The 26,327-nt window shown below is 44.8% G+C and overlaps 1 protein-coding gene across 1 annotated transcript in view; it reads right to left on the reverse strand.

Moving 5' to 3' along the window:
- Ppargc1a (PPARG coactivator 1 alpha) overlaps positions 1 to 24,450 on the reverse strand; it is a 640,336-nt gene extending 615,886 nt beyond the window's left edge. The window contains exon 1 of the mRNA XM_005068780.4: positions 23,929 to 24,450. The gene's annotated coding sequence lies outside the window, so the exon portion shown is untranslated. The remainder of the gene's footprint in view (positions 1 to 23,928) is intronic.
- Positions 24,451 to 26,327: the final 1,877 nt, after the last annotated feature.

Genomic DNA, 26,327 nt, shown 5'->3' on the forward strand with positions numbered 1-26,327 from the left:
CTATGCTATCCATTCTTCCAAAGCAAAAAAAGAAAAAGAAAGAAAGAAAGAAAGAAAGAAAGGAAGGAAGGAAGGAAGGAAGGAAGGAAGGAAGGAAGGAAGGAAGGAAGGAAGGAAGGAAAGGAAAGGAAAGGAAAGGAAAGGAAAGGAAAGGAAAAGAAAAGAAAAGAAAAGAAAAGAAAAGAAAAGAAAAGAAAAGAAAAGAAAAGAAAAAGACCAGATCCCTGGTTTCTACTGTGTCCCTGGCTTGCTCTTCCCTCTCTCATATATATACTCAACCTATTCCTCCCCATTTAGGTTCCCCTCGATGTTAGAAAGAAACATTGGCTTGAAACAGTCTTAAGAGACATTCTTTTCTACAGGACAATGGCAGGCAATGCCTCACATCTTCCAGAAACGTTGCCCTAGCTGAGCCCTTCCAACTGACCAGCTGGCTAACCCACAGAACAGCTGTCTGCTTTTGTAAACATCCAAAATATTCATGTGTTAAAAACTCTGCAGAGTAGGGGCTGGAGAGATGGCTCAGTGGTTAAGAGAACTGATTGCTCTTCCAAAGGACCTGAGTTCAGTTCCCAGCACCCACATGACAACTCACAACTGTCCATGATTCCAATTCCAGGGGACCCAACACCCATGGCAAAATATCAATGCACATAAAATAAAAATGAATAAATTAGAAGCAAAACAAAACTCCACAGAGTACCTAAAACCTGTCTCCATCCTCAGCCATGGACCCCTTGGACCCCTGTCCTTAACTTCTGTCATGCTAAATTCCCTTGCCTCTCCCTCAAACAAGCACAGCTTTCTTACATAGGTGGGTAGGTCATTCTCAGTCACTTCCCAATAATCCGGGTCAGTACACCTTGGGTCTGGAGGCTTTGTCTGTTGTCGATGCCTGAGGGACTGACTTCAGATTCCTTTAGTCTTCTTACCAAGCATACCCATGACCCCAGCATACTGGCGAGCAGAGGCAGCTTCACAAATGCTTTTCGGTTTAAATAAGTGTCTCAGCTTTTTTCCCCTGTTGTTGTGATAAAAGACCCAAATGAAAGCAATTTAGGAGGGAGGCGTATTTGGCTCACCATCCCAGGTTACCAGGAAGTCGGCTAGCGGCAGCAGGCCCTTGAGGGAGCTGGTCAGCATGCATCAGCAGTCGACAAGCAGAAAGCTGTAAATGCCCAGCTTGCTTCCTCCATTTTTACAGTCCAGGGTCCCAGTCAGGAAATGGTGCCACCCACAGTGAGTGGCTCTTCCCACCTCGATTAATGCAATCAAGGTAATCCCCACTGGCATGCCCAGAGGTACTGAGCTGACAGTTAACAGCAGCCACCAGGGTTAGCAATTCCCTGCTTTAACCCCCCACAGCCACCTCGCACCTGCCTCGCACAAGGGCCTCCAGCTGACCTTGTTCTTGCCCCTTCTCCGTTAAGAAGCCAGGCTGATCTTCAGAGAACAGTCAATCAGGCCTTGTCCTTCTTTGGCTTAAAACATTCCGAGTGTTTTCAAATGCCACTGAAATCAACTTTAAATTCCTCCTGTGGCCTGCAGTCCAGCAGGATCTGGGCTCTATGACCCCTGACCTTATCTATGGCCACACCCTCTCTATTCCCCAGACACCGTTTGCTGAGTTGGTGGACAGTATTTCCCCTGGGGCCTACCCTGAGTGAAGGTTCCCCAGGAAGCCTCCCCGCAACAACTTCCAGCCCGGACACTTCACATCTCATGGATGACCCATTCTTGTCACAGGTCACCATCTGTTCCGTCATTCGGCCGGTTTTTATAACAGGCATAGTCATTCTGTCCAGTGAAGCTAGAGCTGATTATTTTTGCTCTTGCTCCATGCCCGGGTCCTCGAATTGTGCCTGCCAAGCCATAGGCACTCCCAAAGGATTATTCAGAAGAACAACCCCCTAGCTTATGCTCAAAAAGTGTTTTTGAGACACTTTTGTTCCTAAGACATTCCCCCCCATTTCTAAGCCCAGAGTACTAATTTCTACCTTGATATTACTTTTCCCCCAATAATAGAAATAATAGCCACCATTTGGCTTTGAAATACCATTCTATATTAAATACTTAGACAATCTGCATTTATTATAGGTCAACCAAAAAAGAACTGGATATTACCTGTCTCCTATAATTGGATTGTATTTTCTGAAGAATCATGTTATTTTAGAATTTTGCCTTCTAATTTTCTTTGGTATTATATGTTTTTATTCCTTGCAAATAAATGGGCAAATCGTTCCACTTTTGCATACAGAAATCAGGGGGGAAATATTAAAATTGCAATCAGACTACAAACCTCCTAAAAATGACCTGACTTGTATATATTTGGGCAGAAGGCTTCTGAATAAAGCAACAACACTATGTGTTCTTAGAAAACATTGGCCTGGTGGTGGTGGCACACACTTTTAATACCAGCACTCAGGGAGACAGAGGCAGGTGGATCTCTGCAGAGTGAATTCCAGGACAGCCAGAGCTGCACAGAAAAACTCTGTCTCAAAAAGAAAAAGAAAAGAAAAAGAAGAAAGGAAGGAAGGGAAGAAGGAAGGAAGGAAGGAAGGAAGGATGGAAGGAAGGAAGGAAGGAAGGAAGGAAGGAAGGAAGGAAGGAAGGAAGGAAGGAAAATACTCTATTGAAATTTAACTCACAATCAACATACTCTCTGGGAATAAATGCAGAATGGGCTGGCTAGACCAAGTAGACTAAAGTTTCTCAAAATGGCCTCTTGTATATCTAAGTAACATCATTTAAGATATCATCCCTCTGTCTCTTTTGTTTTTAGCGTCTTACTCATATATATAAATTATACACAATAATGGATCATTATGACATTTTCACTATCTATCATGTCCCCTCCTCTTGTCCTTCTCCCTCCCATTCCCATCATCCTCTTTCTTCCTCATAGCTAGTCCCTCTTCAGTTTTCACTCACGTCGTGTGTGTGTGTGTGTGTGTGTGTGTGTGTGTGTGTGTAGGAGAATGTGCAGCTTCCTGGTGGCTATACCACTGAAGAAAATGTCTCACTGTCCCCCACCAACCATTATCTGCAAATAACAGTAAGGGTGGGACCCCAAAAGCTCTTCCCCCCTCCTAGACAGGGTGCTGATGGACCAGTATTTTGCAGATCTTGTGCAGATACTCACAGCTGCTCTGAGTTCCAGGGTACAACAGCCCTATCACGCCCTCTGGAAGCATTCTATGCCATGTCTTCCCCTCCAAATCTTCTACTTCTTCTGTTCCTTCTTCCACAATGTTCTCCAAGCCTTGGGTTTAGGGACTGATACAGATGTCCCATCTATCTATGAGCATTCCAGTCATTTATTCTCTATCAGACCTGTCTTCTGTCTCTCAGTATAACACTGACATCACTACCCCTTGTGTTTTCTCCCTCCATGCCAAATGCGTTCCTAAGCCCATCATGAGTATGACCTCACTTAACTCCTAAATTTGGAAAGTAGATGTTGCAGGTCCATTTCACAGATCAGAAAACAGTAATGTGTGAAACCAACTGTCATATTTAGTCAAATTCCCTCTGGAACTTTCCTGTAGGAGGATTTCACATTGGGAAGGCTACAACATTAAAGCCATGCAGAATCCTTCTATGAGCATGCCTGGGAAGATAGAAAAGTTTCCAAGAGTCTTTTCCTGGTAAAATTGAAGGGACAACACTCACTAGCAAAAATTATGGCAGCATTAATAACAGCCTTGTTGAATTTATCACTACAAGTAACCTTTCTCTCTCGCCTTGATTTTATAAACACTGCATATTAAATCTGGGCCAAGTGCCTACAGTCTACTTGGAAGAAAGTATTTCATCATCAGAATATCTGGCCATTTAAAGAAAATAGCTTGTCCCAAGTTCATACCTTTACTAGTGTTTTTATGGGCCAATGAAAATGTGATGACCTGCCTCTTCCTGCCTCATGAATGACCACCCACAGATAGCATTTCTGCTATGAATTATTTTCTCAGAAACCAAAAACTGTCTAAGAAAACAGTGATTTCTTCTCTGAACTCTTCTGAGTCTGCTTAAAGTCAGGAAGCATCGGGCATTTGATGAGAGTCATAGATAGAGTAGTAGTTGAGATAGAGTAGTAGTTGAGGACAATAAGGGAACCCAAGCCATCAACACTTGAGTCTGCCCTCCTAGTCACATAACTTCTTGATTTTACCCATTCCAAGCACACACCATGAACTTTGATTTCATATTTGCATAAAATGAATATTAATTTCTATATTTCTGTTCTATCTTATTGACCAGAATTTAATTAACCCTCAAATAAGAATATTAAAGTTTTCTTAAACATTCAGGGCTTTTCCTGTCTTCTACTGCAGTAACCCTAAGTCCTGTGATTATTTCTTTCTAAACAACTGAGTAGCTTTTTAAACACTGGCTGATATTTAAAACACACAGGATCATAATGACACTTTCAAGGTCATTCCCTTCTACACATGTATACAGATCACATGTATACAATACATTATTTTTATCTGATCTTGCCTACAATATGCCATGTGATCATCAAAAATGGACTGTGTGCTATAATTTATTGTACATGTTCACTTGACTGGCCCACAGTGCCCAAAGGTTTGACTAATCATTATTCTGGATATTTCTGTGGTGGTGTTTAAATTGCACGATCAACATTTAAATGAGTGGATTTGAGCAAAGAAGATTACCCTCTCTGGGATAGGTAAACCTCATCCGGTCTGATGAAGGCTGAATGACAGTTCTTTGTAATTTAAGCTGTGGCTCTTCCCTGCATCTCAAGTCTGACAAGCATACCCTGCAGATTTTGAATTTACCAGGTCTCTCTAATTGGCATGAGCCAATTAATTACTAACAGATCCAGTAAAAGATGACAGATATAGATAGATGATAGATATATAGATAGAGAGATACATACATACATACATACACACACAGACAGACAGATAGATGATTGATAGGAGAGAGAGATCTTGTCTTTCTCTAGAATATTACAGACTGATTGACACAAATCTAATATCATTGTCATTTGCAAGGTGTCCCATTTCTTTAGTTAACAGAACCTGTGCCAATTGCACAGCATGTCTGGGAAGTTCCACTCTGACAATCTTCTATCATTCTGTACTGGTGAGAATCCTACAGGGAATGAGAGAAGACCAAAATCTCTCTATACCCATGTTGATGATCAGCCTAAAATCACAGAACCTGCATTAACTGCTCTTCTTTACATTTTAAATCTTGAGATCATCATGTCTCTAACAGACCATGTGCTCAGGGTTGCTAATGTTACTTCTTTTTCCATTAGCAGAAAAAAATGCAGGCTTTATTCAAGGTAGTCACTGTGTATCAGGTGATCTGCTGTTCCATAACGTAGAAAACACAAAGGCAAATGTCCTACCTGCAAAGAGCTTAGAGTCTAAAATAGCAGATAAAAATAGTGGCCAAAAAATAGAGTAACAGGCCTTCTGTGCCCTCTGGGAGCCACTTGAGGCCTGGGAACTGCTCACTGCAGATCCCATCCTGGCAGGGTCCAGCCCACCTAGAGACTGCCAGTAACCTAGTCCCATTCTCTGCCCAAGCTTGGCCGTGTTTCCATCCTGCCTTCTGGTGTCCTGCTTGGAGCTGCCTGAGGCCTGGAGACTTCACACTGGGGAACCTGTCCCAGTGGTCCAGCCCACCCAGAAACTGCCAAGGCCCCTGAACTAGTTCCACCTCCATCCATGAGAAGAGGAGAGCCATCAGAGTATTAGACCTGCTTGCACCCACCAGAAGGGAACCTTGGTCCAGTACCCATCAGGAGAGGAAGAGACTCCTTCTGCACACACTGGAAGAAGGGATGGGAAGAAGACAAAATAAAAACACATTCAACAACAGAAAAACCAATATGACACCACCAGAGTCTAGGAGCTCTACACCAGCAAGACCTGAACATCCCAATGCAGATGAAGCAGAAGAGAATGACCTTAAAAACACCTTCATGAAAATGATAGAGGCCCTCAAAGAGGATATGAGAAAATCCCTTAAAGAAATAGAAGAAAAAAACAAAGAACCACAAGAAATCAACAAATCTCTTAAGGAAAGCAAGGAAAAAACAATCAAACAGATGAAGGAAAAAATCCAAACAGTTCAAGACAAGAAAACTGAAATAGAGACAATAAAGAAAGCACAAACTGAGGAAATGCTGGAAATAGAAAAGCTGGGTAAATGATCAGTAACTACAAATGCAAGCATAACCAACAGAATACAAGAGATGGAAGAGAGAATCTCAGGTGTTGAAGATACACTAGGAGAAATAGATTCATCGACCAAAGAAAATCTTAAGTCCTACAAATCCCTAACACAAAATATCGAGGAAATATGAGATACTGTGAAAAGACCAAATCTAACAATAATAGGTATAGAAGAAGGCAAAGAAACACACATCAAAGGTGAAGAAAATATATTCAACAAAATCACAGAAGAAAACTTTCCCTACCTAAAGAAAGATATGCCAATGAAAGTACAATAAGCTGACAGAACACCAAATAGAGTGGACCACAAAAACAGGAAGAAACTGGAGAATAGTCACATTAGAGAATTAGCAGCACAACTGAAAGCTCTAGAACAAAAAGAAGCAAACTCACTCCAGAGGAGTTTTCAAAGTATGACCTGATGGTTCTCTGGATTTCCTCAGTGTCCATTGTTATGTCTCCCTTTTCATTTCTGATTTTGTTAATTTGCATGTTCATTCTCTGCAGTTTGGTAAGTTTGGATAAAGGTTTGTCTATCTTGTTGATTTTCTCGAAGAACCCACTCTTTGTTACATTGATTCTTTGTATTGTTTTCCTAGTTTCTACTTTATTGATTTCAGCCCTCAATTTGATTATTTCCTGGAGTCTACTCCTCTGGAGCCAAAACAACCCTGAACAATAAAAGAACTTCCAGAGGCACCACCATCCCAGACTTCAAGCTCTATTATAGAGTTATAGTCCTGAAAACAGCTTGGTATTGGCACAAAAATAGACAGGTAGGCCAATAGAATCTAACTGAAAACCCTGATATGGACCCACACTCCTATGAACACCTGATTTTTGATAAAGAAGCTAAAATTATACAATGGAAAAAAGAAATCACCTTCAACAAATGGTGCTGGCATAACTGGATATTGGTATGCAGAAAATTGCAGGTAGATCCATGTCCATCACTGTGCACAAAACTTAAGTGCAAATGAATCAAAGACCTCAACATAAATCTATCCCCACTGAACCTCTTAGAAGAGAAAGTAGGTGGTACCCTTGAACTAATTGGTACAGGAGACCGCTTCCTGAACATAATACCAGTAGTACAGACACTGAGATCAACAATTAATAAATGAGACCTCCTGAAACTGAGAAGCTTCTGTAAGGTAAAGGGCACAGTCAACAAGACAAAATGGCAGCCCTAAGAATGGGAAAAGATCTTCACCAACCCTACATCTGACAGAGGGCTGATTTCCAAAATATACAAAGAACTCAAGAAGCTAATGACTTAAACACCAAATATTCAATTAAAAGTGGGGTACAAAACTAAATAGAGAATTCTCAATAGAGGTATCTAAAATGGCTGAAAGACACATAAGAAAGTGCTCAGCATCCTTAGCCTTAAGGGAAACACAAATCAAAACACTGCCAGAGAAACTAGGAAACAAGGAGGAGCCTAAGAGAGACATACATGGTCCCCCGTAGAAGAGGAAAGGGACAAGATCTCCTGAGCTAATTGAGAGCATGAGGGGAGGGGAGAGGTAGTTATAAAAAAGAGAAGGAGAGAAGAGGAGGGGAGAGGAGGACATGAGGGAGCAGGAAGATTGAGTGCAGTGGTAGAACAGAGGAGAGCAAAAAAGAGATACCGTAACAGTGGGAGCCATTATAGGTTTAAAGAGAAATCTGGCACTAGGGAAATGTCCAGAGATCTACAAGGTTGACTCCAACTAACAATCTAAGCAATAGTGGAGAGGCTATCTTAAATGTCCTTCTCTGATGAGATTGATGACTACCTTATACGCCATCCTAGAGCCTTCATCCAGTAGCTGATGGAAGCAGAAGCAGACACCCACAGCTAAACACTGGACTGAACTCTGGAATCCAGTTGTAGAGAGGTAGGAGTGATGAGCAAAGGGGCCAAACCAGGTTGGAGAGACCCACAGAAACAATTGACATCAACAAGAGGTTGCTCATGGAACCCAGACTGATAGCTGGGAAGCCAGCATAGGACTGTTCCAGACCCCCTGAATGAGGATGTCAGTTTGGAGTTCTGGTTAATCTATGGGGCTTCTGGTAGTGTATCAGTATTTATCCCTCGTACACGAATGGACTTTGGGAGCCCATTCCACATAAAGGAATACTCTCTCAGCCTAGACACATGGAGGAGGGCCTAGGCCCCGCTGCAAATGATATGACAGACTTTGAAGAGGGCCTCACCCTCCCTGGAGAGCAGAAAGGGAATGGGATAGGGGGCCAGAGGAGGGCAGGGAAGGAGAGGGAACTGGGATTGACATGTAAAAGAAGCTTGTCTTTAATTTAAATATAAAAGGAAAAAATAGAGTAACAATACTGATCATTTTACAAAGGGCATGAAATTTCAGCCTCATCTCTAGAACAACATTGTTTTATGTATGTGCACATTCATGTTTGTGTGTGTGATTTCAGGCATATGTACACCCTGGTATATGTACACCCTGTCATTGGTGTTTTTGATTTTAGCCATTCTGACAGGAGTAAGATGGTATCTCAGAGTTGTTTTGATTTGTGTTTCCCTTAAGGCTAAGGATGTTGAGCACTTTCTTAAGTGTCTTTCAGCCATTTTAGATACCTCTATTGAGAATTCTCTATCTAGTTCTGTACCCTGCTTTTAATTGAATTATTCGGTGTTTAAGTCAGAAGAAAACCTCAAGTATTAATTCTCACCTTTTAAGTTAGTTAAGACAAGCTCTCTTGTTAACTGCTAGATACAACAGGATAGCTGGCCCAATAGCTTCTGGGGACTACTGTCTCTATTCCCATCTCCCCATAGGAGAGCAGAGATTACAAACATGTACTACCGTGTCCAGTTTTTTTTAAACAGTGAGTTACTTATTTATTTATTTATTTTATTAGGCTTTGCCTGCGTGTAGGTCCATGTGAGGATGCCAGATCTGCTGGAACTGAAATTACAGACAGTTGAAAGCTATCATATGGGTGCTGGGAATTGAACCCAGGTCCTTTGGAATAGCAGCCAGAGGACTCTTAACCACTGAGTCATCGTTCCAGCCCCACCATCTCCAATTTTATGTAGGTGCCCACTGAGCCAACTCATTGACCCACAGTGTAATGAAGTTGAAAATAAGTGATAGAAAGTAATTGCTAGGAAAAAAGAAAGTAATTTCTATACTAACAACATTACTTTGGTTAAGTTCATATTGAAGCCTTTTGAATGTGGTGGGATGTGAAGAAAGGGTCCTTGTAGATATAATTATATGCATAGGAAAAAATAATGTGCTCCCTAATCCAACATGACCAATATCCTTATAAGAAGAGAAACTTGGGCAGAAAAGCATAAAAAGGAGTATTCTATGAGACAATGGGCAAAGTTGGCCATCTTCAGGGAAAGGAGAAAAACCTGGAAAGAACCCAAACTGCCAACATCTCAGACCTCTAGCCTCCAGACTCCAGTAGGGTAAATACTAATGGTTTAGGAAGCCCAGTTTCTGGTACTTTGCTACACTGGCCCTAGAAAACTAATAAGAGATTAAGTGTGAGAAACATGTTGGGTAGCAGTAGTAGATGTAGACTAATGAGAGAGTCACCATCAAGACGGCATCACCCTGACTTGATGACTGGCCAAAATTAAAAGAGGAAATGTGGGAGACATGAGTCATTTAGGGTTATGGATGTAGTAAGCTATGAAGTGGCTACTCACTTTGCCACACAGGCATGAAACTTCCTTATGGCATGTTTTTAAACACGATCCCAAAGACAGACTCCCCAGCAAGAATTAGAGTGCCTTCCCTCTCCCCGAATCTGAGCCTGAAGCTTGATCTGTGATTTGCTCTGCCCAATAAGATGAATTAGAAGCAACCTTCTATGAGCTCCAATCCAAGCCTCCTGAGACCTTCCTCTTCTTGTTCTTCTTAGAATCCTGTGATCACTACACTACCACTGGGTGAGTTAGAGCTGACTTCTGAATGGTGAATACTGGACTCAGCTCAGTCAGCCCCATTCCCCTGTTGGTAGCCAGTCATCTGCCACCACAGGCAAAATTACCAACTACTGATTGACTTCAGACACAAGTGAACCAACCGAATAGAGCAGAACCACCCAGCTGACCTCAGCCCACATTCTTGATGCATATAATTGTACATTTACACATAGATGCTGTTTTAGTCTTAGGGTGACTTCTAGTATACTATACAGCAAAAAGTAATGGCACTGTAGAATGAATATTGTTGCCTTCTACCTAAATAAGTAATTCAAGAGCAAAACAATCTGGATGGAAATTCTCTCTTTAACATACTGTGTTACAACTATTAATGAGACTGTTGAGTGCCTCACTGGCTACATAATCCTTAAATACATGCAAGAGAAGGCTTATCTGAAGCACAAATCTGAAAGACAGTGAAGTTGCTGATTTCCAATCATGGAGAGGTTCCTATAAATGAGTATGGATAAAATGAAGGGGAAATTGATTCATAGTGAGACTTTGGGATCATTAACATTTCAGATCAGACCAAACAAGAAAGTGAAGAAAGGAGAGTAGACATGAAGATAGATAGGAGAAGTACCACAAAAAACAACAGATTATTCTTGGCAGAGTCAAATCATTGATATGTCAAAAATATAGAACTGAACCCAGCATGGCACCTCTTTAATCCCAGCACTTGAGAGGCAGAAGCAGGTAGAGCTCTGTAAGTTCCAGGCCGGCATAGCCTATACAGTGAGACCCTGTCTAAAAACATAGGAGGGAGAGAGAAATAAAATTCCAACATTTGTGGACAAGAAGGTGGCTCAAAAGAGCTTGCCATAGAAGCCTGATAACCTGAGTTTGGATCCCTGGACCCTACATTTTCAAAACAAAAACACACCCAGTGTCCGTGCATCTGTCCCTCTAGCTCTCCTACAGTGAGATGGAGATGGCACTGTGGGGCAAATTGTCATGAACACACAATGCAGTAACTAAATGCTCCAACTAAAGTGGAAGGCAGAGAACTAACTTCTGAAATTGCCCCCTGACCTCCACAAGCATGCAATAGCATGTGCACAGCCCCTCTCTTAATCTCTCTCTCTCTCTCTCTCTCTCTCTCATACACACATACACACATACACACACACACACACACACACACATCACACATCACACAAATATTCAAGAAGAAAATAATTCCAGCATTTATGAATCAGGACAGCTTTGGCAGAAGACCAGCAAAGTATTGAAGACCAACTCCCACAAGATGCCCTCCAACTGCTATACACACACACACACACACACACACACACACACACACTAAATAAATAATCTTAAAAGTTGGAAAGATACAAATCAAAATATGATCTGTGATTCTCTTTAAGTGTTTAGATTAAGGATGATTTTGGTTTTCCTCTTTTCTCTCAAATTTTCTAAGAAAAATCCAAAACAAAAAGGTTATCATGTAAGACATACATCTTATAACAAGAAAAGTGTTTTTAATCATTTTTATAGATATGATTTCTATATACTAGTTTTCAACAACAGTACCCTAGGAAACCAAGTTTAAAATGTATTTTAAGTTAGCCAGCAAAATATAGAGACAATATTCCCTATAAATTAGAATGCAGATCAATAGAAAGTGTCCTCTTAATTCCAAGAGAAAAACTCCCTTCTTCAGAAAAATGTTCTTATGTGGATGTGCATAAAAGAATATTCTTAACCCTCTACCTTCTGTCTTTTCAGCTCATAATTGTGTGACTAACAAGATGACTATGTCTCCAAATTGCTAGAGTGAGTTCAAGATTACTTCTCTCATAAATGAACAGTAAGGGGCTAGTTAGCACCTATGCCGTACCTTTCATCGTATTTCACGTTTCAAGTGATATCTGATATCAAAGCAGAGACACACTAAAATACACACCCACACACACACCAATACAAAAAGTTCTAGACATTTAAAAATCAATTGAGAAAAATCTATAACTATTTTATTCTAAATGAAACTGATATAAAGAAACTAGTAACAACTCACATTAAAAGTGCTTAATAGTGCCAGGCGTTGGTGGCACACCCCTTTAATCCCAGCACTCGGGAGGCAGAAGCAGGAAGATCTCTGTGAGTTCGAGGCCAGCCTGGTCTACAGAGTGAATGTCAGGATAGGCTCCAAAGCTACACAGAGAAACCCTTTCTCGGCTAAAATAAATAAATAAATAATAAAAGTACTTAATAGTTATACATTTGTCTTGGATTTTGAGACAGGGTCTTGCCAAGAAGCTTTGTTGGTCTGGAACTTGCTATTAGACCAGATGAAAACTTTCAAACTTGTGGTCATCCTCCTGCCTCTGCCTCCCAACTCCTGGGATTACAAGTTTGAACCATCACACCTATCTTGCAACCTTCTTAAATATGGTCTATTCCCACATACAAGAAAAAGCATTTTCCCAAAATTCTCTGGGAAGGGAATATTTGGATCTCACATTACAGAACAATCTCTAATTACTTTATTTAAACAACTAAGTGACGCTCGGGGAAGACTCATTAGCCTGAGATGACCTCAGTGAAAGCTTCGGGAAGAGATGCTTAGAGAGTTCATCTTAACACTATTGGTTAAACGAGAAGTGAAGAAAAGTGCTGCAGTTAGTCATGACTCCCAGCCCCACGGTCCAAGTGTTTAACGTCTCTGTAAACAAGCGCTCTGCAGAACTTGAATAAGTAGCCAGTGTGGTTCTTGAGCATCTATTTCATTCCTGGGTCTGTATTCAAGGTTAAAGGTACCTCTTTCCACGGGTGGACTCTTCTTCTGCCATGAAAAAGACGACAAGAGAGCACTTTACAGTTACACTCCCCAAACTGTCCTCGTACTTCATTACGTTGACGCAGTGAACGAAAATCAAGACCAACTTCTTTGAAAAATAAAGAAACATTTATTTACAATACATGTAAATAATGAGCCAAACTGTTGTTTCGCAGCAACTTGTTCTTCAGGACCAGATTAATCAGGGGAAATGATTTTTAAATTATTTTTAATGCAACTGTTACTATCAGGGTCAGAAAAATCAATTAGCAATGGAGTCTTACTTCTTAAATCCATAAGGCTTTGACCAGTATTGAAGAGATGGTTCCATTCCCGTTTGTGATGTTCTGGGCTCTTTTCTTCAAAGCCCTGTAACCCTTTTAGGTTGACATCATGCAAAGCAAGGCGTCAAGGATTTCATTAGCACGGCTGCACGGGCCTCAGAGTGTGTCCCCGACTTCTTATACTGTTTCACTCTCTAACTTGGGTGACTAATTTTAATCTCAAAAAAAGTTTAGCTATCCACTGAAGTGCAATAAAACCTCAAAATAAAACTTTCCATTTGACTTACTAATTAAACTGTTCTTTTGACATTGTCAGCCAAGCAGATTTCAGTGATGCCAAGATCTTAAGTCCCCCCCCTCCCCTCAAGTTGGAAAGCTTGTTTGTTTGCTGGCTGGTGTGAGACAGGACAATGTGTGAAACAACTCCCCAGCCTGGCTCACAAGACCCCAACTGTGCTGGCTCCTTCACTTCCCTAAGCAAGAGTTTAGCATGGGGACTGCTGATGGATAAGTCAATAACCCCCAAGAAGCCCTTGGGTTCACAGAGAATAGTGCCTCCCTGTCCACCTCACACAGTTTAAAAGTTCATGGTGACCTGATGAGAGGTAGTTAGATGGTAGGTACTTACATAGACAGGTAGATATATGATAGCCAGATGACAGATGGGTGGATACATACACATGAATAGATGATAGACAAATACATATGTTAGATCTGGATAGATGTGTCTATATGCTTCATATACAGACATGTGTAATACAGATAGCATCCGTCTACCTATGAGCCTACCTCACTTATACATACTATAAGCGAAAGTGTGTGTGTGTGTGTGTGTGTGTGTCCTACTAAATTATTTATCCTTGTGAGCAGACATAACACAAGCACAAGGAAAGTGGTCAACACATTTTTCAAATGAAAAAGATTATCCGAACAATCCCCACTCCGAGCTGTATCCCTCTATGCTTTCCTTCTGCCTGGAATGCCCCTTCTTTCCCTGTTTGCACACCTATTCTCTTTGCCTGTATCCTCTGTTCCTCAAAGCCTAGGACCTACGGCATGATCTGAAATTCTGCAATTCCTCCAGCAAGAAGGCAGCATACGGCCATAGTGACAACAGTCCTTTCTTGGAGCCTCAGTCACTTCCTAATTACTCTGAACACAGGTGAGGCTATCCATGTTGTAGGCATTTTACCTTTGATGCTCCTCTATCTGTCCACCCATCCAATCACCTAGCTGATGGTAGCCTTCGTTAGAGTTCAATCTTCGACTTTGAAAGCAGGCATGTTTGGTTACAAATCCTGGCTCTTCCACTTGCCAGCTGTGTGATGATCTTGGTTAGGTCACCTCACCTCTCTGTTTCTCCACTACTGCCTTTATAATGTATAATACTGATAACAGCAGCCACCCCCATGGGGCTGCTTTGAAGAGTTCATCATGGAAGTCACTTTAATGGATTCTCAGTGTTACAGTCAATATTCAATATATGGATCTCACTGTGACAGGACAAGATAATTTCCTGAGAAGAAACTGTGTCCTAGACTCTCCCCTAGTAGGTACCACATAGAAAATCTAGCAGCTGAGAAATCCTATCTTAATCGGGCCCTGTATAGTCAACAGCGCAGGTCTCCCAGGTCCACCGCCTTCCGAACCCTCACCAGTGGTGCTAAGGACGAGTGTCTCTTCTGCTCTGCCCCTTGCAGCGCAAGCTTGGTGGGAGAACTGCCTCCCAGTATTCACCTCACAAGCCCTCCACCATCTAGAGCCTTTTTTCCATTCCCTCCTGCAGCTCCCTCAGCTTCACAGGGAGAATCTTCCCCAGCATCTGCTCATCCCAACTCCCGTCATTAGATACATTCTTGTGTGTTTATAATGCACCACTGATTTGTTTCAGACTAAATCGTGGGATCTAAAAATAAAGAGATGGTGAACATATTTCTTTGCATATTAACTTTAAAGAAATGGATTAATCTTTTAGAAATAATCAAAAATGAATGATCCACTCAGTGGGCAGCAGTTACCAAAGAGCGTTGAAATGTAATCCCCCTGATTCTCACTTACCCCCTCACACTTTCTGAGTGTATTAAGCATATACTTTACACTTTTTCATTTTAAAAATTAAGAGGTTTAAGAGAGTCTATGGTAACCCAACCATGCTCTTCCCTGGAGACACGTTAATAGAAACAGAATTCATTTGTTCTCCAAGTCAGATTCCCATTTTCAAAAAAAAAATGACATTACAGAATTAACTTCATCTTCCCAAGCAATGGAACATGGAGAGATAAAGTGACACACCACATAACGGAAAAGTTGTTTTTTTTTGGTATCTGAGCCACGTGTCCAACACAATCATGCTGTCTGCTTCAGGCTGGGCATGGTAAGGTACCAGGAACATGGGGACATTCCTTAGTAGAGCATGTGATGACAGAGACACAAAAGAAATTAGAATCAAGAGAGAAGAGGTTAAAGGGGGAGAACAGAGATACTACTAAGAAAATCCAATAAGAGTATGATTCACCTGTTTGACAGGTCGTGCTAAATGGTCTTGCTTCAGCCTGTGTTCTTACATACCCATCATCACTCTGACCACCTCCACCCCAGCTGGGAGCTGACAGTGCCCCCAGTCACCAGCCAACCCTTGGACAGTCATAAGTCACCAAAGCTTGATGACATAACTCAGTGCTTTCCTATGATTCAGGAAGGGTTACAAGCAAAACGAAGTATATATTCTGGGTGTAACATGAACTAATAAGGCAAAAATGCAGCTTATGAAATACAGTCATTCCATGCCAGTTTCATCTCAGAAGAGGGAGCGCCACAGCCAACTGGGTGGGAATAATTACCAAATTGTCAATGGAATTCAATAAACGTTGTTTTAAAAAAACTAATTATTTGTTACAATAACCAGCTACTCCTGCCACTTTGTATTTGGAGGTTTGTAAACTACTTCCATTTGAAATGTAATTGATTCCATTTTTATCATTTGTTCAAGTTTATGTGGTTGTTCTCCTCCTAAGAGATGATAACATCTATTTTCAGCAAATTATACATTATAATTCCTCATTCAAAAGCTGTAACGGAAAACAAAATGCTAATTTATGCTGTAAACGAAACTACGGAATCATAATCACTCATTGTTAACAGTAGGGACAAACTGCTACTGGAAATAATAAATTGGAATAAAATGTGGTTAAGGTTGCTGCTGTGTCTCCTGCCTTTTCCTTCCTGGCTTTCTCCAGCCGGTTTGATTTCTAAGACTATTTCCCCTGAGAGATTTCTTGGGTGTCTTGTCTTCTTCCGGTAAAGACCAGACATTCCCTTTACCCCCAGCTATTACCTGCAGCTCGATTTCAAACGTACAGGAAGACGAGCTCACAAAGCAATCAGAAGTGCGCTCTACAGAGGGAAACATGTTAGAGCCACACACCTGCTTCTCCACATTTCATTAGGTCCCCATTCCTACATTTCCCTACACATTAGCCATCTCTCTCTCCCCCACAGCAGGTTCCTTATGTATTAGGGTCCCTCTGCAGCCCCTTCTGGCCAAGAGGAACCTTCCCTCAGCGCAAGATCTCCTTCTGCTTAAGTGAATACACCAAAGAAGTAAATAAATGCACGCAAGCCCAGTTACTTTCCATAAATCAGGTCAGTTCTTATTAACAACAACAAAAAAATGGGGGTGTGGTGGGAGGTGGTGACAGATCTGACACCGAATTCCAGAAAGGCACCAGGCTTTGTTTAAGTAAGTATCTTTGGGAGAAATATCAGGTAATGGCATTTTCCTTTTTTCTTCATTTCTAAAATATAATAGTCCAAAAGAAAAGAAAGATTTAAATGCAAGTATTATATCAAAAATGTGAATTCTTTGAAGAGACCAAAAAGCCACACTGCCTCGGAGAGTGAGTCACGTCACTGCTGCCGTTTGATTTAATGCCATCTGCTGCACACATTTACCTCTTTGCTGGCAAAGTGTGACCATTGATTTCCTATGGTCTCTCTGGAAGGAAGTTCTGCTTCCTTGATGATGACTACAAAGGGGAGGTGACCCCATTCTCATTCCAGTGCAAACTATTTCCACTAGGGCCACAGGAACAGTGAAGCCAGCGAGAAACACCCTCTTGGTATACTATCTCACTGCTGGCAGCAATTTCTTCCTTCCGCTTCCCACAACCACACTGTGGAAGAACATGATATAAGAGCCCAATCACGACAAGGCATTGGTTATGATGGACAGAAAGGTTAGGTGTCTGATTCCTTACAGAAGACTCCTGTGAAAACAGGAGTGATGAGAAATGCAAGTCTCATTCTGAATTGAAAACATAAATAATACTGCAAGCCAAACTGATATGAGCTCATGTGTAAAGGGAACTTGAATACATGCATAAATGTGTGTGAGTGTGTGTGTGTATGTGAGAGAGAGAGTTATGTATCTGAGTAACTGTAAAATTATTCATTTCATTTGAAAAGTTGACCAATATAAAGACTCCATCTGTTTATCTGGCTGGATCAACTGTCAAAATCAGAGTGTGATAAACTCAAGTATCTAGCAAAGTCCATCACCAAGAAGAAAAAGCATCAGGTGGTTATGGTTGGCTGCACCAAAACAGACAACTTCATCCAAGGGAATTCTATCTGGTGATATAAAAGAAAGAAAAAGAGGATGGGAGAGATGGACCAATCAGTAAAGTCAGTGACGTGCTGCTACTCAAGCACTGTCCCCAACACCCACATAAAACTCCCAAAAGCAGGAGATGCAAACAGGAAGGACACTGGGGCTTGCTGCCTGATAGCTGAATTCGTGGGCTCCGTGTCCCGTTAGCAGCCCTGTCTCAAAAGACTAAGAGGGTTAGCAGCTTAGGAAAAGATTTGATGTCAACCTCTGGCCTCCCCACGCTTGTGAACGTACCCACACACACACTTGTGTAAGCTCACATGAACGTATACATGTGTACACACTGTACACAACAAAAAGTGAAAAGGAAAAGAGAGAGGATTTGGGGAAGCAAAGGAGATGCCCACTGTTGGTAACGGCAACTAAATGACATCCTCAGAGACTTGGCTAGAAATGGATGTGTAGCCTCACGGTGTCTTTGTGTTGTAGAGAAGAGTGAACAAAGTGTGGAGAACAAGAGAAAGCTGGCCTCGGGCTGCCTAATCAGACCCCCAGCTTGTTCCTAACTAGCACTTAATTGTGTCTGGTTTGCGTTCTCTAGAAACCGGAATAGCAAGACAAGGCCCAACTTCCGGGTTGTGACAGAGACTAAAAGAATCATATACATGTGAAGTGTTCAGAACAGCATTAAAAATAATGGTAGCTACCGTCAATATCCTTTGATGGCAAGTTTATAGAGATTTACAGCAGGTGCAGAATATTTTCAAGCCACTGCCGGAAGGAAGCTCCTCTAACAGGAAGACCCACAAGAAACCTAAGTCGGGACAGGTCATTCTTTCCATTACTGTGTGTTGTGGCGTGACTGTGTGAGCAGACTCACGTGTGTGAATGAGTGTGCTCCTGCGAGCATGTGCAAGCCAGGAGACAGCCTCAGGTACCATTCTCAAGAGCTCTGTCAATCTCCTTTGAGACACTGGTCTGCTGTTCGCCCACCAGGATGGACTGGCTGTCCAGTGAGCCCCTGGCATCTTCCTGTCTCGGCCTCCCCAGCATGCCATCATGCCTGGCATTTTTATGTGGGTGCTGAAGAGGAAAGTAGACTCCTCCCACTTGCAAGTTTCGGTTCAGCTCTAAGGATCCTTAAAGAGTTGTGGAATAGCCAGAAAGAAAACAAACATACATTCAGTTCGACCTGGTGCTTCCTGCTCTGACTGACCCTATTCCTGGAAACAGTGCCAAGCTTCCCCTTCTCCTCCTACCAAAAACAAAAGGCAGACCGGAAGTGCTCAACAACTTACCTACATCCTGAAATGAATGTGTACTAGAACTTTACTTTTGCTACTCAGTGTGCGTGGCTCTTTGTACTCTATCTTGCCTACATACTCTATCTTGCTACACTGAGTAGCAAAAGTATGGGGCCAAATTCAGCAGGAAGACGACCTGCTCTGCAAAGATGTGCTTCCATGGAGGCCATTTTATATTGCGAGCCTAGAGTTTGACAATGCAGGAGGCAAAGGAGAGTTAAAATGCATAGTCACGCCAGATAGTGATGTCTCTTTCACAAACTGGCCGGGAAATGACCAGGTAACCAAAGAACTGGCCGACCAGGTGAGGAAAGTCAGATGTCTGGCCTCTGGGACACCCAAGCAGTCGGCTAATTGGCTCCATTTTTCACTTTCAATTGATTGCTTCTGTATCATACAGACCAGGCCAGCTTCGATCTGGGCTTACATAGTGACAACTAATAAGGTGACCTAGGTCCAAAATGCAAGCAGGTAATGGCCACTGCTGAAGACGGGGGCCGGAGAGCTTAACCAACTCCGGGGGAGAAGCCGGGGCTGAAAGGCACAACATGACAAGAGAAAGCTCCTAGTGTTGGGAGCTTGCTCTACTGCCATCCCTAGGCGGGAAGCTGTAAATTAAAGAACGGCTGCCTTCTGCTGCACTGAGCCAAAGCAAATCCATCTCACAGATACACTTTAATTGGGGGTTTCACTCTAACTGAAGCAGACTCCACCTCAGCAGATGCTCCCCCACACTCCACTGCTGCCCACACGCACTTGGGGTTTGTTTTGCACATTGGAAAGCCCATGCAAAATACCTGCAGCTTGGCCTCCCAGAAACAGGATGGAATCTCCCAGTTTTCAAATGGTAACAGATGTAGTTTCGGCTCTAATACACATTAGACTCTTTCTCTCAAAAAAAAAAAAAATACCACCACCACCCCAGCTATCATAAATGTCACAGAATAACTGGAATCCTTCCCTTCAACAATGATCTGGAGCTGCAGTATTTCTAATGTCTGTTTATTTGCTTGTTTTTGTTTGCCTGGTTTTAGAAGTGAATAAATGGCGCGCTCCTTCCCAGCTCTATATATCGATAGTCTCCATCTTCATCCTATTTTTCACTCTCTTGTTTATAATGAGCAGGGTCATAATCATGTTTCTCATGAAAACGAAAGAAATCAAAACGCCTCGTGATTCCAGGAAAGGAGGTTCTTAGTAGACACGGCTGCCTGCTATTGATGTTGTAAAAAGGTTCCTTTCACATGGTATTAAGATGTAGAGAGCGCATCATATTGATCTAGAAATAAAAAGCTTGTTTTTTTTTAGTACAGCCAACTCTTACCTTCATAAGCACTTTATAACACCAAGAAGAGGGTTTTATTTTTAATTGAGGTAAACAAATTATACCTGAAGAACGTTGCTATTTTTAGAGAATGAAGGATTTGGAGCTTTTTTGGCAGCAATTCAGGTAAAATCATGAATAAGTCTCACTCTTTCAGATTTGGCCCAGGCCTCTCCCCATGTCAGCTCTGCCTGAATCCTGGGATAGAATTTTAAACTATTGCCTTTGTTTTCTCCTTGTTCTTCGCAGGAGCAGTTGGGAGCAGTTTCCATAGTCATTTGCCCATGCTCAGATGCTGAAAGGACAAACTGAAGATCAGCGAGGCCTAATGCATAGACTGCATAGTCAGTCTCCTTCCTTCCCCGAAAATGATGGTGGCTGAGATGGAACAAGTCCTGATGACATACTGCTGGGCAGGGCTTCCCACCGGACAACTGGGTGGTGACTGCCCCTTCCCCTAATGATGCCTGCCTTTTTTTGTTTCTGCACTTTATCTTAAAGTTCATTCTGTACCACTGGAGGAGGAAATCAATACTTCAAATCATCTGCTTTTCCCCGCTTGCCGTCCAATTCCTCTGCATTCAGGGTAGCTCGCTCCCCGGAACCACCCCGTGAACTAATCAACCGCCCCAGCAGCCCCAGATGCTTTATCAGAAATTCTTTACATTTTCTTAGCAACATGCATGGCCCTATCTAGAAGAAAGGCTCTGTTGGAGAGAGGCTTTTCCTAATCAAGTTAAACTAACTTTACCCAGGGAGACGCCAATGTTTTGCCTCTACAACGACCACTCTACAAGGTCCTCATCTTTCCATGACCTGCCCCACTACGAATCTGTCCCACACCCCTCAGTCCCTGCAGCCCACCACCTCGGGTTTCCAAGGAGTTCGCACGTGATTGCCTATCTTGAGAAATAGGGGCCCGGTCCTCCGCTTCCCTACGCTCTCCGACTCGTTTTTCCTATCTCCTTAAAAAACGCTGCGAAGCCTCCTCGTGTGGCTCTAGAGTGGTGAAGCCGTGTGCCTGGCGACACCCACCGGGTCTCCCTTCTCTCTCTCTTCCTCCCAAGGAATAGCAAACAGCCGAGTTTATGCTCCCCGCGGTGCTGGTCTGAGCCACTCTCCCGGAAACTTAGCCTAAAGCATTCAGGTCCAGGAATGGGAGGCGCGGCGCTGCCTAGGAATCCCCCACAGCCCTCAGGGATGGTGGCAGGTGTGTGCTTGTTCAAGCCTTAGGTCCGTGCCTCGGTCCTCAAAGGCGAGCTGAGGTTGGCTTCTGACTCATCGACAGGCACACGCGCGTCACACACACACACACACACACACACACACACACACACACACACACACACCAGGCGTGCGCACTGAGGCTCCTGGAGACTGGAGTTGGGCAAACCCGAGGGGTCCGTGCAACCCCGAGCTCTCTCGGGCAAGCGTGGAGAGAGCACCCCGAGCAAGCTTTGCGGGGCGCGGTGGCTAGGAGAAATGCCTCTGGAAGCTAGCAACCTGCAGCCAGGGCGCCCCCTTGATCCTATTCCGTGTCTCTCCAGGGTCCCCAACTCCATCGCCAGCGCGACCACCTCGGCAGCTCCAGCAAGTTTCGGCTAGCAGCCGGGCCTGCCTTCTCCCGCCGCCCTGCGCCCCGCGACGGGCCGGCTGATCTGGGGCCGGCGGGCTGGCGGGAGCTCGGGGCCCGCTCCGATGAGCGGTGAGGCGGAGGGAGCCTTCGGATCTCCCGAGCGGCTTATGTATTATTCACTCCCGCGGCCGCAGCGGGATCCGGAGAACCCACGCCGGGGAGGCGAGGTCGTCACCTGGTCACTACTACTTTAGCTATTTGTGTCTGGGAGACGTGGGGGGGTGAAGGGGGCAGCGGAGCACATTTTTCGGTTGTTTGGCTTTGGGGCTTTGGTTTTTTTTATTTTATTTATTTATTTATTTATTTTTTCCCTATCCGCGAGCTCGCCGGAGCGCGCTGAGATCTGGGCCCCAGAGGGAGCGCGCCAGCGCGGGCAAGCGCGGCGAGCAGCCCCGAAAGCGGCCAGAGGCCGGCGGGCCGGCTCAGGGAGAGAGACGCCGCAGCAGCCTGGAGAGTCGTGCCGGACCGAGCAGTCCCCTTCGGCACCCTCAGCCTCGCGGGCCCGCGCCCTCGGGTGCGCGCTCCACGGGGCCCAGGAACTCCCGGAGCCCTGGCCGGCCCACCGAGTTGGTGCCGCCTTCGTCGCTGCTCTTCCATCTCGCTTCTGGCCCCAACTTTCCCAAATCGTACACACACGCACGCGCGCACAGACACACACACACACACACCTCTCTCTCTCTCTCTCTCTCTCTCTCTCTCTCTCTCTCTCTCTCTCTCTCTCTCTCTCTCTCTCTCTCTCTCTCCCTCTCTCTCTCCCTCTCTCCCTCTCTCTCTCTCTCCCTTCTTCCCCCCTCCCTCTCTCTCTCTCTCCTCTCCCTGGACCCCAGCTCCACTTCCCCGTGTAGTTTGAAGATGACAGATGCCTGTAGACTTTCACCAAACAAGCAGTGGGGGCAGCAGACTACAACAGTTATTTAATTAAAAGGCATTTTTTCCTCTAATTCTCGCTCTGGCTGCTGGAATAGCTTTGGCACCCCCTCCCAGAGCCTGGACACAAGCCTGTGTTTCTCCAGGTAATCAGTGGCCGGCGGACACGAGTCTCCACGCCCCCACTCATTCTCCTCCAGCTTCCAGCCTCCCCCCCAGTCACACCGATCCACACACCTACAGGCCGGCAGCAGGGAGCGTGCAGGACACGATGCAGCCGGACTGCATTGCACAGTCATCAAAGTTAAGTGTGTTTGTGGGGTGCTCGTGCGCGCCCGGGGAGGTACGGGGTCGGCAGGAGTAGAGCCTCCACTCTGCTTACCACCACCACCATCACCCCCATCCCCGCGGGTCAGGGGACGCGTCTACTTGAGATTGCAGCCATTTTAGGGAAAGAGGAGGCTCCGGGCCCGAAGAGAGTGGAGGGAGGGACAACACGTCGCGGGGGGTCTTACAGCTAGGCAGCCCCGGGGCTCAACTGGAGGGCGGGCGGCAGGCGGGCGCACAGGGGCGCGGCGCCCGCGGCGACTTGGTGAAGGTTGCGCTCGAGTTCCCTGCTTTTGCCTGGAGTTGTTCGGGGTAACGCGCCAGCTCCTGCCTCTTTCTCGGGTTCCCGCTGGGCTGGGAGGTTTGGGGGTAGATAGGGGTCCAAGGCAGAATGGGCACCAGAGGGACGCGACAGCCCCTGGAGCTGGCGCTATGTGTGGGGGGTATGAAGAAAGAGGAACACCTCTGTCGCCGGTTGGCGCTGACCCAGACAGTGCGACCCACTTGGCCCCCCATCCTCCCCACCCCCTCCCGAGCCTCTGTCTACCCGCCTGGTGCCAAGTGAACGAGCAGTGGGGGGGTACGGGGAGATGCCGCCCGGCACTGAGCCACCCCTTACCTGGTTGGAAGGGGTTTCCCAGGAGGAGCCGTAGTTGTAAAAGAAGGAGGAGAGGAAGGTGTCTTCCGACAGCCCGCAGCCCGCCATGCTCTGGATGCAAATAAAACGAGGAAAGAAAAAAAAAGGACACACACACAAAAGCAACCAAAAATGTTTCCAAATCAAACGAAATCAATAAGGCAGCTGAAATTCTCTCGCAAATAAAGAAAAGGAGGGGGGAAGGGAATGGCCGAGGGGACGGGAACTCTCGGCGTTGCTCCCTCTCCGGCTGAGCAGGGATGCTCGGGCTGCCACCGTCGCCGCCGTTGCTGCCGCCTTCTCAAGACGGTACCTAGAGAGGTTCGTCCTGACTCCGGCAGCCGCCGCCGCCGCCGCCGCCGCCGCCTGTGCCGGCTGCGTGTATGCGCGCGTGTGTGTGTGTGTGTGCGCGTGTGCGTGTGTGCGGTGTGTGCGCGCCGAGCGAGAGACCGCAGGGGAGGCGAGAGGGCGAGAGAATGAGCGAGCCGGGATGCAGGGCGCAGAGGCAGAGCGGGCGGGCGGGCGTGTGCGCGCGCGAGGCTGGGTGCGTGCGTGCGTGTGTGAGTGTGTGAGTGTGTGTGTGTGCGCGCGCTCGCGTGTGCGCGCGCGCCTGGGTGTGCGTCTGTTTGGGGAGCTCACCGGAGAGCCGGGGCCATCACGTGGGCTCCCCGACTCCGCCGGCTGCCGGGGACAGCCTGTACTACAGCCCTGGCCACTAAATCAGCCCGCGCCACCAGACCTTTGCAGCCCCTGCCACCGGTCGGACCTCCAGGTTCTCCCCCTCCCGGCTGTGTGTGTCCCGGGACAGCAGGGGGCGCAGGTGCTGCCGTGGGCAGGTGGGTGGGTGAGGAGGGGGCCGCCCCAAGCCAATCCAGGAGAGAGGATGCCTCGGAGATACACAGCACCCCGTTACAACTCGAGCCTTCCTCGAGCCGCCTTCCTACTCTGCTGAAAGATCTTTTGCATTTTAATTCCTAAAATTGCCTTCCCATGCAGCGGCTCTTCTTCCAGCTACAAAAATACTGTGTTCACACAGTTGCTACGTCTCGATTTTCTTCCTGTCCGGTGCCACTAGACCTCCCCAACCCCGGCGGCGCATACACACAGACACAGACACACAGACAGACACACACAAACACACACACACACACACATACACACACGCTGGTGACTGCCTTCTCAACCATTCCAAATGCAAACCCACTTATTTCTCCGGTTGCTGTAGTAGGCGAAGTAAATGTTACATCAAACTAAGCTAGGCTGAGAGGACTGGAAAGTGGATTTAGGGAACAATACTGCCCCAGCAGGAAGAAAGGCTCTGGTCTGGTGTTGTGTTCATTTAACAGTTCAAAACGAAAAACAATTTTGTAGCTTCTGCACTAAGAGTCAGGCCCCTCGAGTCACAATTCTGTAAAGAAAGATATCCTCTTAAGTCCATTATATGTAATAAAATGTAAATGGATATAATTTCCTCCCCTCCCCTAGCCAAGGTATTTCAAGACCAAACCTTTGTGTCTCAATAATTGCGCAGCTGAACGTTTTTTCCCCACTGCAAGATATTATTTCCTTACTTCTCCTGACTCTTTGTATAGATATTTATAGAAAGTAAAATTCCAATAAAAAATAGGCATATCTGTGTTCTTCTGAGTACTTGATTCCTCCTAGGGAAACTTGCAAACCTCTTAGCAGTCCATATTGTTTTCTTTCTGATTCTCCTCTTTCCGAAACCAATTTTGTTTTTTCCGAGAGTTCCCACTTCCTCTTCTAAATTCCCCACGTGAGGTCCAACTCCTCTGTGGGAATAAACATTTCCACAGCAACCCCAGTGATGTCACAAACCTTGGACTCATGATTGCAGAAAGGAAATCAACCCAAGAAGAGAGGATCGCTCCAGAAAGACAACTCCCTTTTTTCTTGCAAACAGAATGATTCTCTAGTTTCTGGGTTTATACTGGTTAAATGCCTGTTTTCTTTCTCTCTCCTTCTCCTTCTCCTCCACTTCCTCCTCCTCCTCCTCCTCCTCCTCCTCCTCCTCCTCCTTCTTCTTTGATATTTTCCTATTATGAGATTGACTTTCTATGTCTAATGGCCTTTTAAAAAATAGGTCAACATCATGTCTCCTGGATCCATGAAGAATGACATTTCAAATCACTGGTCCTTAGATGTACTGAGCATTTAGATTTTTAATAAGGAGGAAAAGGATTGTTCTTCAAAAACAAACAAACAAAAAGAGATGCTGAAAAGAACATTAAAAGATGAGATTTAACTTCAGAACCAAGTAATGCTGACTGAACTTCAAAATGCAGTTATATTTTTTAAGTTATTAGACCCATGGGCATTCTATTCGGTTATCCATGACTGATATCATCCGTGTTAATAGA

Source organism: Mesocricetus auratus, unplaced genomic scaffold, assembly GCF_017639785.1.
Source record: "Mesocricetus auratus isolate SY011 unplaced genomic scaffold, BCM_Maur_2.0 Super-Scaffold_100006, whole genome shotgun sequence".
Lineage (NCBI taxonomy): Eukaryota > Metazoa > Chordata > Mammalia > Rodentia > Cricetidae > Mesocricetus > Mesocricetus auratus.